General features: G+C 41.5%; 1 long non-coding RNA gene across 1 annotated transcript; it reads right to left on the minus strand.

Annotated features, from left to right (window-relative positions):
• Positions 1-6,600: 6,600 nt before the first annotated feature.
• On the minus strand, positions 6,601-7,850 carry LOC115577591 (uncharacterized). Its single transcript, XR_003983220.1, has 2 exons — positions 7,806-7,850; positions 6,601-6,856 (listed from the first exon to the last, which is right to left on the minus strand). It is a non-coding gene; the product is annotated as an uncharacterized LOC115577591 (long non-coding RNA).
• Between the last annotated feature and the right edge of the window lie 2,183 nt (positions 7,851-10,033).

Below are 10,033 nucleotides of genomic sequence, written 5' to 3' on the forward strand. Positions count from 1 at the left end.
ACAACTAAATGGTTTCTCTCCGGTGTGGATCTTTCTGTGTCTGTTAAGATAGCGCTGGTAGTTGAATCTTTTACCACAGTCACAACAACTAAATGGTTTCTCTCCGGTCTTAATCCTCTTAAAACTCCTCAGTTTTGAGTTTTTGCTAGATCTTTCACCACAGTCAGAGGAAGTAAACTGTTCCTTGTCAGTACCACATCCTACACCACTTACAGGGACTTCAATGTTTTTCTGAGCGTTTGAACTTGACTGAGCTTCTTTGGTCTCACTCCAAACATCATCTTTAACTTCAGCCTGAGGTTCAGAACAGTATTCAGCTTCAGGTTCAGGAGAGTCTTCAGTCTCAGGTTCAGGAGAGTCTTCAGCCTGAGGTTCAAGAGAGTCTTCAGCCTGAGGTCCAGGAGAGTCTTCAGCTTGAGGTTCAGGAGAGTTGTCAGCCTGAGGTTCAGGAGAGTCTTTTGTCTCAGGTTTGGGAGAGTCTCCAGCCTGAGGTCCAGGAGAGTCTTCAGCCTCAGGTTCAGGAGAGTCTTCAGTCTCAGGTTCAGGAGAGTCTTCAGTCTCAGGTTCAGGAGAGTCTTCAGCCTTAGGTTCAGGAGAGTCTTCAGCTTCAGGTTCAGGAGAGTCTTCAGCCTCAGGTCCAGGAGAGTCTTCAGCCTCAGGTTCAGGAGAGTCTTCAGTCTCAGGTTCAGGAGAGTCTTCAGTCTCAGGTTCAGGAGAGTCTTCAGCCTTAGGTTCAGGAGAGTCTTCAGCTTCAGGTTCAGGAGAGTCTTCAGCCTGAGGTTCAGGAGAGTCTTCAGCCTGAGGTTCAGGAGAGTCTTCAGCTTCAGGTTCAGGAGAGTCTTCTGTCCTGTCTTCAGTCTCTGATTGTAAATGTCTATCTGGAACTGAGTTCCTGGCTGGTTCTGGTCCACCACAGTCCTGTCCGTCAGCTTCTGTTTCCATCTGTTCAGTTTGTCTTTGATGAAGCTTCGAGGACTGAGGTTTCTCTTCATCATCATCTTCATGCTTCACAGGAACAAGAGTGAATGTGAACTCAGTGATATCAGCTTCCTCCTGATTAGTCCACAGTTCCTCCTGTTCATCTTTAATGTGTGGGGGCTCTGGGTCCTGCTGGTCCAGACTGGAGCTCCACTCCTGCTGCTCTGGAGAAACCTTCTTCTGACCAAACAACAGCTGCTGGACATCTGCAGGACACAGGAGACAAAAAGACAAATGTTAGGCCGACAGAAAAAAGTTAAAATCAGGTTGATATTCAACCAAATACTGGAGCGGACAGGTAACCCCACATTGTTCCACTGAACATCATGAGAAATGACAAATCTTAATGAATTGAAGAGTGGACGGACCAACTGACTCGTGTCCTCACAGATGATTTAAAAGATGATCGTGCTCCACTGAAGCTACCATATCCTGAGCACTACATCTGAGCCTGAGCCCACTGCTCTTCACCCTGATGACCCACAACGGTTCTGCAAGGTTCAGTACAAATCACAGGTGAAGCGCCTGGTTGACTGGTGTCGCCTCAACAATCTGGACCTGAATGTGGACAACACATCAGAGATCATTGTGGACTTCAGGAGGAAGCAGCTCACTCACACTTGTCTCTACATAGACGACTGGCTGCAGCTCCAGCTGCTCTGAGAACTGTAACACCTCAGACCAGGAGGTCCTGCAGAAAGTGGTGAGACCCGGCCAGTCAATACGTGACGTCTGGGTCAAACACCTGACCTCAGGTCAGTTCATGATGTCACTGAGTGAATGACATGTGAGCGATTGTGTCTGCAGTAGGGTTGTCGAAAGTATCGAAACTCAAAAAAGTATCGATACTAAAATGTTGTATCCGGATACAATACTCATTTTCAAAAGTATCAACCTCAGACCGGAAACTTGTTGCAGTTTCTATTTGAACAACTGTTTTTTATTATAAATATTTAACATGTGGTTCTGTTAATTGTTAGGCTACATGTTGTAAAAGAGGTTATTTTTGGATTTTTCTTGTTAATAAAAATATTTCTTTTGAATTTTGGGGTCTTTTTTATCCGTGTGGTATCGAAAATGGTATCGAGTATCGAATATTTTCCTGAGTATCGGTATTGAGTTGAAAATGTTACTATCGTGACAACCCAAGTCTGTAGACAGAAGAGAATCTAAAAACAGTCTTTGTAAAGTTGTAACCACAGTTTGTATTGTCAAATCAGAATGATTGTTTTTGTGACTGGAAGGTGACACAAGTGCAAAGTACCTGGATGTGTTGATCTCACCTATAGGGAGACATTTCAGGGTGGACTTTGAGTTAATGGGTCACATGACCTGGAAGCTACTGACTAAAAACACTGAAGATACATGTAAACAAGTTACATCTAAACTAATAATATATCTAAAGTTATATCTAAAATAATCTATTGATAAAAATGCTGATTTCCCAGTAAAATAGTAATTGAAAGTAGAAAAAGCACTAAAGTCCAATACAAAGAGATACGTGTGGAGGAGAACGAACCTGCTCTGTGTAACCGAAGCTGAGGCGTTAAAGCAGAGTCCAGTAGGTTCCGGTGTCGCTGGTTCTGCTCTGTGGACCGACACAGTTCCTCCTCGTACTCTGCTATCGTCCTTTCAAACAGCGCACATATCTCCTCAGCAGCCGCAGTCAGTCGCTGCTTCACCAACGATCTCAGAATCTGGACTTTAGACATTTTCACACAGTCACACTGTTTACAGCTAGCATGCTAAGCTAACGTGTGTATACTTGTATCTGGCGGGAGATGAGTCTGAGAGCAAACAGCACAAAGTCCATCACACACGTTCATCCAGACTGTCACTACGTCACTACCGTGGACGGCTCATCTCTAATCGATCATCAATAATCAGAAGAAAAGCGATCTGAGCGGCGCAGTTAGAATAAAAACAAACTGTTCTGATTCGTTAACGCTCGTTAACGTGCAGCGCGAGCCTCTGACGGTTTACTACGGCAACTCCACTGGGACAAACCTCGCAGCTGCACGTTAACCGAACCTCATCTGTTTTCATTCTAACGTGTAAACATGTCGTTATTTTAACACAAAGAAAGGAATATCTTCATGTAAAACGTTTGCCGAATGAACAAGAAGGCTCGACTAGTTCAGAAAGTGATGTAGACAGAGTTTCACAGAGTTTATAAAGTGTCTCTTAACTCAACAAATCACTAAATCGAGACATTTTTTAAGGGAGTCTGGGGACTTTCTCCAAGAAGTAGCCTACATAAGTTACATAATGAGTGTGTTTGATAAGAGCACAGCTACCTCTAATTCAACCACTAGATTAATTTATAGGGAACTATCTACATGTACGTCATCCATATATACTGTATAATATGACATGATGTAATATAATATAATACAATATAAAATAATAAGACAATAAATATAACATAATTTAAAAGTGACTCTGATCCATCAGATTTGATCTTCATGTCTGTGTACATGAAGATGTGTGAGTGTCGTTATTTCACGTGTCTTTATTCAGAACAGAAAACACTTTTCTAAAGCAGTCACTAGGTGGCGGTACAACGCCTTCTCAACACTGTCAAATTACTGTTTTTACACTCCCACTTAATTTTACAGCATTTAAGCACTTAAGCAATTTCCACAACAAAGATCAGTGCTTGACCTCACAAATAATATCAAAATTATAAATCTAAGATTCTTTTCCTTACTTCTTTTTACCTTGCTCACAGGTTCCATAACACATTGAGCAGTAAACAGTACAGTAAGCATATTAGGCAGACTTAAACAGGGTAAAGTCCAATCTCTCCTCTGAGGTACTCAAACTTTTGTCTTGTCAGTGGCTTGGTCAAGATATCTGCCTTCATATCAACTGTTGGACAATACTGCACTCGTATTTGCCCATTCTGCACACATTCACCAATGTAATGGTAGTGAATGTCTATGTGATTAGTCTGTTTTTATGTTTAGAATGATTGACAGGATTCTTTGTGATTGCGATGTCTCCTTGATTGTCCTCCATGGTCACTGTAGGTGAATCACTCATTCCAAGATCAGTCAGCATCTCTTCAGCCAGGTACCTTCTTGAGCTGCTTGGCTGAGTGCCACATACTCAGCTTCTGCTGTTGAAAGTGCAACAGTTGCCTGTTTCTTGCTGAACCAACTCAGGAACAACATATTACCAGTTGTTGAGCGACGGTCGTCCTGATCTCCGGCCCAATCAGCATCTGAGAAACCAATCACAGTTCCTGACTCTGACTGCTCATACTTGAGGGCAACGTTCGCTGTACCCATCAAGTATGGAAACATTCTCTTCACAGCCGTCAGATATGCAGCATTTGGATTTGCATTGAACTTTGACACAACACTCACTGCTTGTGCTATGTCTGGTGGTGTGGCCATTGCAGCGTACAGTAAACTACCTACCATGGACTGATAAGTGCTTGGGCTTCACGGGTTTACTGACACCATCATCTTTTCTCAACTTTACATTTGCATCAGCAGGGGTTGCAATGGGGTTCTGACGAATGGTTTCAATGTGATGCTTCTGATGAAGAAAGACACAGTTCTTTGCTTTGTCTTGGACAACAGAGATGCCAGGATATAGGACAGCTCCCCATGTCCTTCATCTTGTAGCGCTTCTTGAAAGGTTGTTTCAACTCATCCACGCTTTCTGTTGATTCTGTGATCAAAATCAGATCATCAACATACACAGCTAGTATTTCTAGCTCCTGTCCAGATCTTACAAACACACATGGGTCTGATGTGCTCTGTTTAAAGACAATTTCTTTCATGAACTCTGCGAAAGCATTATAATATAATATAATATAATATATATAATATAATATAATATAATATAATATAATATAATATAATATAATATGATATAATATAATATAATATGATATATTATAATATAATATAATGTAATATGATAAAGTCAGATTTGATCTCCATGTCTGTACATGAAGGTGTGTGAGAAACTAAAGCTAGCTGGGAGCATCTCACTCTCCGGCTTCTCCTCCGGTTCACAGCAGCTGCAAATAAAACCTGAGTTGTGACCTGAAGTTTCCCTTTTTAATACACTGAGCTGCTGGGCTGTTGCAGTCCCTCCTGACCAGCCGGCTGCTGCTCTTCTGGGATCATCCTCCTCCTCTGGAGCCTCTCTTCACTGCTGGAGTCTCTGTGAGGCCACTTGTGTAGATTACAGCTTCAGAACCTCAGTAAACCCTGAATCTGCCTTTATTATAACACCAGGAGCAAAGCTTGCTGCATGAACTGGGTTCACTACATTTTACTGACAGAAGTTTTAAGCAAAACATATAGTTATTGGTCAAAAATGATGAAACATTTTTCATTAAAGATGATACAATATAAAACAAATGTGAACAAAGACCCACATGGAGCTGTTGACAGGACTTATGCAGCAAGAAACCTTTGTACCATCAGAGTACCACAAAGTTAAAATATGAAAGAATGTCCATTTATTCATTGATTAAATCATCTTTTTATTCTAAAAGCTTACAGCAATAATTAGTTTATGCATTATATGTATATATATGTGACTTTTGGTGAGTATTTCCATCGAAGGTTTGGTCTGAAGTTTCTAACTGTGGTCAGACGCCATTAAAGTTCTGGACCTGTAAATAAACCACTTCACATTAATGAGGGATGTTTTAGTGTTTCTCTTTATTTTGTGACATTTGTGAATTTGTTCCCTTATTACAACTTTTATCATGTATTCTTCAGCTCAGAGAGTAGATAGACTTTTATTTTGTAAAGTAGAAAGCGGGTCTTTCTCAAACAGGAAGTTCCGTGCGTGGTCGTGCCTTTCAAAGCCGCCATCACAGCGGCCGTTAACTCAACAGACTGATCAGCTGTTTTAATCTCTCTGATCTGCTCCGACCGATGATGACGTGTGCTGACGAAACGCTCGTGATATCAGGATGAACATATCGATCAGGTCCGGATCCAGGGGCGGATCTAGAAACATATTTATGGGGTGGCGAGAGGGGGGCAGGAATTTTTGAGGGGTGGCAACATATGGTTGACGTATATATACTGAATTTAATCACAGTACACAAGGACACGGGCTGCCATTTACAAACTCATACAGACAACTTTATCTCATGCAATCAATGTCTTGTATTTGAGGTTCCATGTGAAACAGTACATATTAGGAATAAGTGACCATACAATGTGATCTCAATTAATAGGAGATGGAAGTATGGTAACACTACTGTAGATGGGCCATTATCACAGGAAAGGCATTAAGGTAAGACACAGGTGATAAGTGGCAGATGTGTGAGAGGGGAAGCAAACAGATTTGACTGTGTCAGAGTGCCAGTGTTGCAGACAGCATTTGTACAAGAAGAAACAATCCAAATAAAAACTTACCCATGAAGATCTATGGACTGAGCTGTACTAAGGTGAGCGTAAATACACTGTAGTAATAAATGGGCACGGCACTCAAAAAAAACTGCTGCTGGTTTGGAGTCAGTAATTTAATGAGGGTCCCTAAATCAGTGTCCAGTGATTCAGCTGGAGGCTCTGGGAGGTGAGCTGACCGTCCTCCTGCTGCTAACACTGGGTGAACCTCAGTAAAGTCACAGCTGGGACCAGAAACAGAAACCACTGTCTTTCATTTCAGCTTTTTTCCAGTTACGATAACCCTTGAATGAGATGAAAACAGTCCTTGGAGCATCGGGAGGGAAAAATGCCTACAAGCAAAACAGTGCGCTGCATGTTTGGACTGCGAGTCTTCTAACCAGGTGAGATTTGTACCAGTGGCTGCAGAAGATTCTCCTGCTCCTGGAGGGACTCAGGGAAACTCTCTTGCTTTGGCTGCACTGGCACCTCACACCTGGACATGGATACGTCTAGAAGATGGAGGGAGGAAACATTAAAACTGCATTACATCTCAACTCATTATAGAATATAACTAGTAAAAACACAATCAATGTAGAACCATCATTGATTAGTTATAACCATCAGACTGTGTTAACACACACTAACATTTTAGCCTGGGAGAGTATTTTTAGGTTCATTTATTTAATTTGGGAATTTAAGCTGAGCAATAGAACTAAAATACATTGTACACAGAATATTAAAACTCTGTCCCCATCTCATCACACTTTCACTTACAAGTTTCCACAATTATTCATATTCAAGCAAACATGAATATGTATATTTATTTGAAGAAGTCCCTTTTGCATTGAAGCACTTTTTCCTAAATGCACCTTAATGTTCTGATCAAAATGTCCGTTTTTGTCACGTGTTGTTCTTATTGATATGTAAGTTAGTTTACTACACAGCAACAATGTCCACACCATGTGGAGCAGCTGGACTAGAGATGGTTGGTGATGCTCAGCACTCTGCTTTCCCTTTCAGTGTCTGAGCCCTGCACGTTATCTTGTCTCTCTCTTTCTCCTCCTCATCTCGGTGTTGCTCTCCCTCCTCGTATCTTCATCGCTGTGGTGTTCTCCCTCCTCCTCCTCTCCCTGGTCGCCTTTCTCTCTCTCCTTCCACCTCATCTCCTCCTTCTACCTTGCTCACTTCATATGCTACCTTTCCTCTTCATTTCTGGAAGATTCAAAGTAACTTTACCGTGTTTTCCTTGACAGACGTTGAATCAATATTAGCTTTTGTAGCAGAACGTTAGCTTACTTTACACAGCAGTGACGTCAGACCTAGCTAACATTACATGTACAGTTAGCGAAATAACGTTCTTCAACCTGATTTTTATCATCTTAAATCAGCATCGCAGCTATACTAGCACTGTGCTTTGATATTATTTCATTTCTTGATAGATAGTTCATCAGTTTTTACCTCTTTCCTCCCGTGTCTCCTTTCCTCGTGACTCCTGGCGTCTGATTGGCCCGAGGTGACGGACTGCGGGCCAATCAGAGAGCGCGCTGCGGGAGGCTGCCGCTCCTAGCAACAAGAGAGTTCAGACTTGTTATTGATTGATTTACTAAGACAGGTGTGTCACCTTTAACACCTGAGACACATGTTTATATATCTGTAACAGATGTGTTTCATCAGGAGGTTTAAGGATGTTATTATTATAAAATATAATCTATCATAAAGAGGAACATGAGATCAGCTGTTTAACATCATCACATCGATCCAGATGTGACTGTTTAATCAGAAATGTCTTTTATTTTCTTTCTTTTTATGGTTTATTATCTTTATTAATAAAGTGCTGCAGCCTGCTGGGCGACATTTTGTGTGTTATTCTCTATAACATGGTGTTAAAATGTCACCCAGACAGACAGAATCTAATCTCAGCTAAATATACTAAAGTATATTCAGCACTTTTAGATTATTTGTATGAATATAAGAGTTGTTTTTAATCTGATTGTTCATCAAATAAATGAATTTAAAAGTGCTGATTCAGCTCTGAGGCAGCATGTAATCTGTAAAGTAACTAAAACAGTGTTTTCAATAAATGTAGTGGAGTAAAAAGTACAGATTAGCAGAAATCCTCCAGTAAAGTACAAACAGCTCAGAAGTGTTCTGAGGTCCAGCAGTGGAAACGTTGTCAGAGGTAATAATCCTGCTGTGCTCATGTCGCCCTCTGGTGGTTGTTTACCAGAACATCAGTGATGAACTCTGATTGTCTGACAGGAATCTTCATCTGATATCTTATAATCTGTTCTTCATGTGTTTCTGTGAAGAAAACATGGTCCTGCAGCTGAAACACACTGATGAAGTGAAGATGACACAGATCCACATTAAAGACATGTTGGACTCTTAAAAACACTTAAAATATGAAAGAATGTCCATTTATTCATTGATTAAATCATCTTTTTATTTTAAAAGCTTACAGCAATAATTAGTATATGCAATACATGTTTATGTTTCACTTTTGGTGTGTATTTCCATCGAAGGTTTGGTCTTAAATTGCATATAAAATGGCATTAAAAGGTGTTAAAAGTGTTAAATGTGAGTGTTTCTATCTGTAGACACTCTGTAAAGGTAATGATACATGTTGTTACTGCAGAGACCTGCTGTCTCTACATCTGAGGTTGTATTTACACTTTACTGTCAGAGTTCAAAGGATCTAAACCACATGTTTCAGTCCAAACCACCATGTGACATCACTCTGACATCACTCTGACATCACTCTGATCAATAGTCATCAATAGTGAGTGTGTAGACTGTGTGTGAGAGTCAGAGTGAAGAAGAAGCTGATGAAGTGTCCTCCTGTCTTCATCCGTCCTCCATCAGCTCCTTCACCTCCATTTAGTCTCTGATCCAAAGTCACATCAGATCAATAATCAAAGATTGACCAACAGACCGATCAAACAGATTGATCAGCCATCAGAGGAGTCGGATCAGTGGAGCTGCTTCTGTTCCTGATGTTCCCTGCAGAGGAGACAGAGGACAGTTAGACAGAGACAAGCAGCCAATCAGAGACAAGCAGCCAACCAGAGACAAGCGGCCAATCAGAGACAAGCAGCCAGTCAGAGACAAGCAGCCAACCAGAGACAAGCGGCCAATCAGAGACAATCAACCAATCAGAGACAAGCAGCCAATCACAGACAGACACACAGACCTCTGTTCTGTTTCTTCATACTGACCTTTGACTTTCAGCGCCACTATTTTCTCTCTCAGGACTCTCAGCCAGTATCCGTCCTTGTTGTAGACTTCACACCCGTATTCTCCTGTGTCTGTCACTTTGGGGTGTTTCAGGGTCAGACTGAGGTCTCCAGTCTTCAGCAGGTCTTTCTTCATCTCTGTTCGGTCTTTGTAATCCTGGTGCTGTTCTTTATACCAGTCAGATCTGTTCCCATACAGGTGGACTGTCCTGTTTGAGCAGACCCACATCACTGTCGCGTCCTCAGGCAGGTCAGGTGTAGTTCTGAAGGGCAGCTGGACAGACTCCTCCCCCTCCTCCACCTCCACCTGACAGACTGAGAGGAAACAAAGCACAACATCAGCTGTTCAGACAGCAGCAGCAGTTTTGAATAACTTTATTGACTGATTACAAAGTAGTAGAGAAAGCTGAAGGACAGAACCAGATGAGAGCAGCAGGTAACAGGGGACAGAAA

Source organism: Sparus aurata, unplaced genomic scaffold (genome assembly GCF_900880675.1).
Source record: "Sparus aurata unplaced genomic scaffold, fSpaAur1.1, whole genome shotgun sequence".
Classification (NCBI taxonomy): domain Eukaryota; kingdom Metazoa; phylum Chordata; class Actinopteri; order Spariformes; family Sparidae; genus Sparus; species Sparus aurata.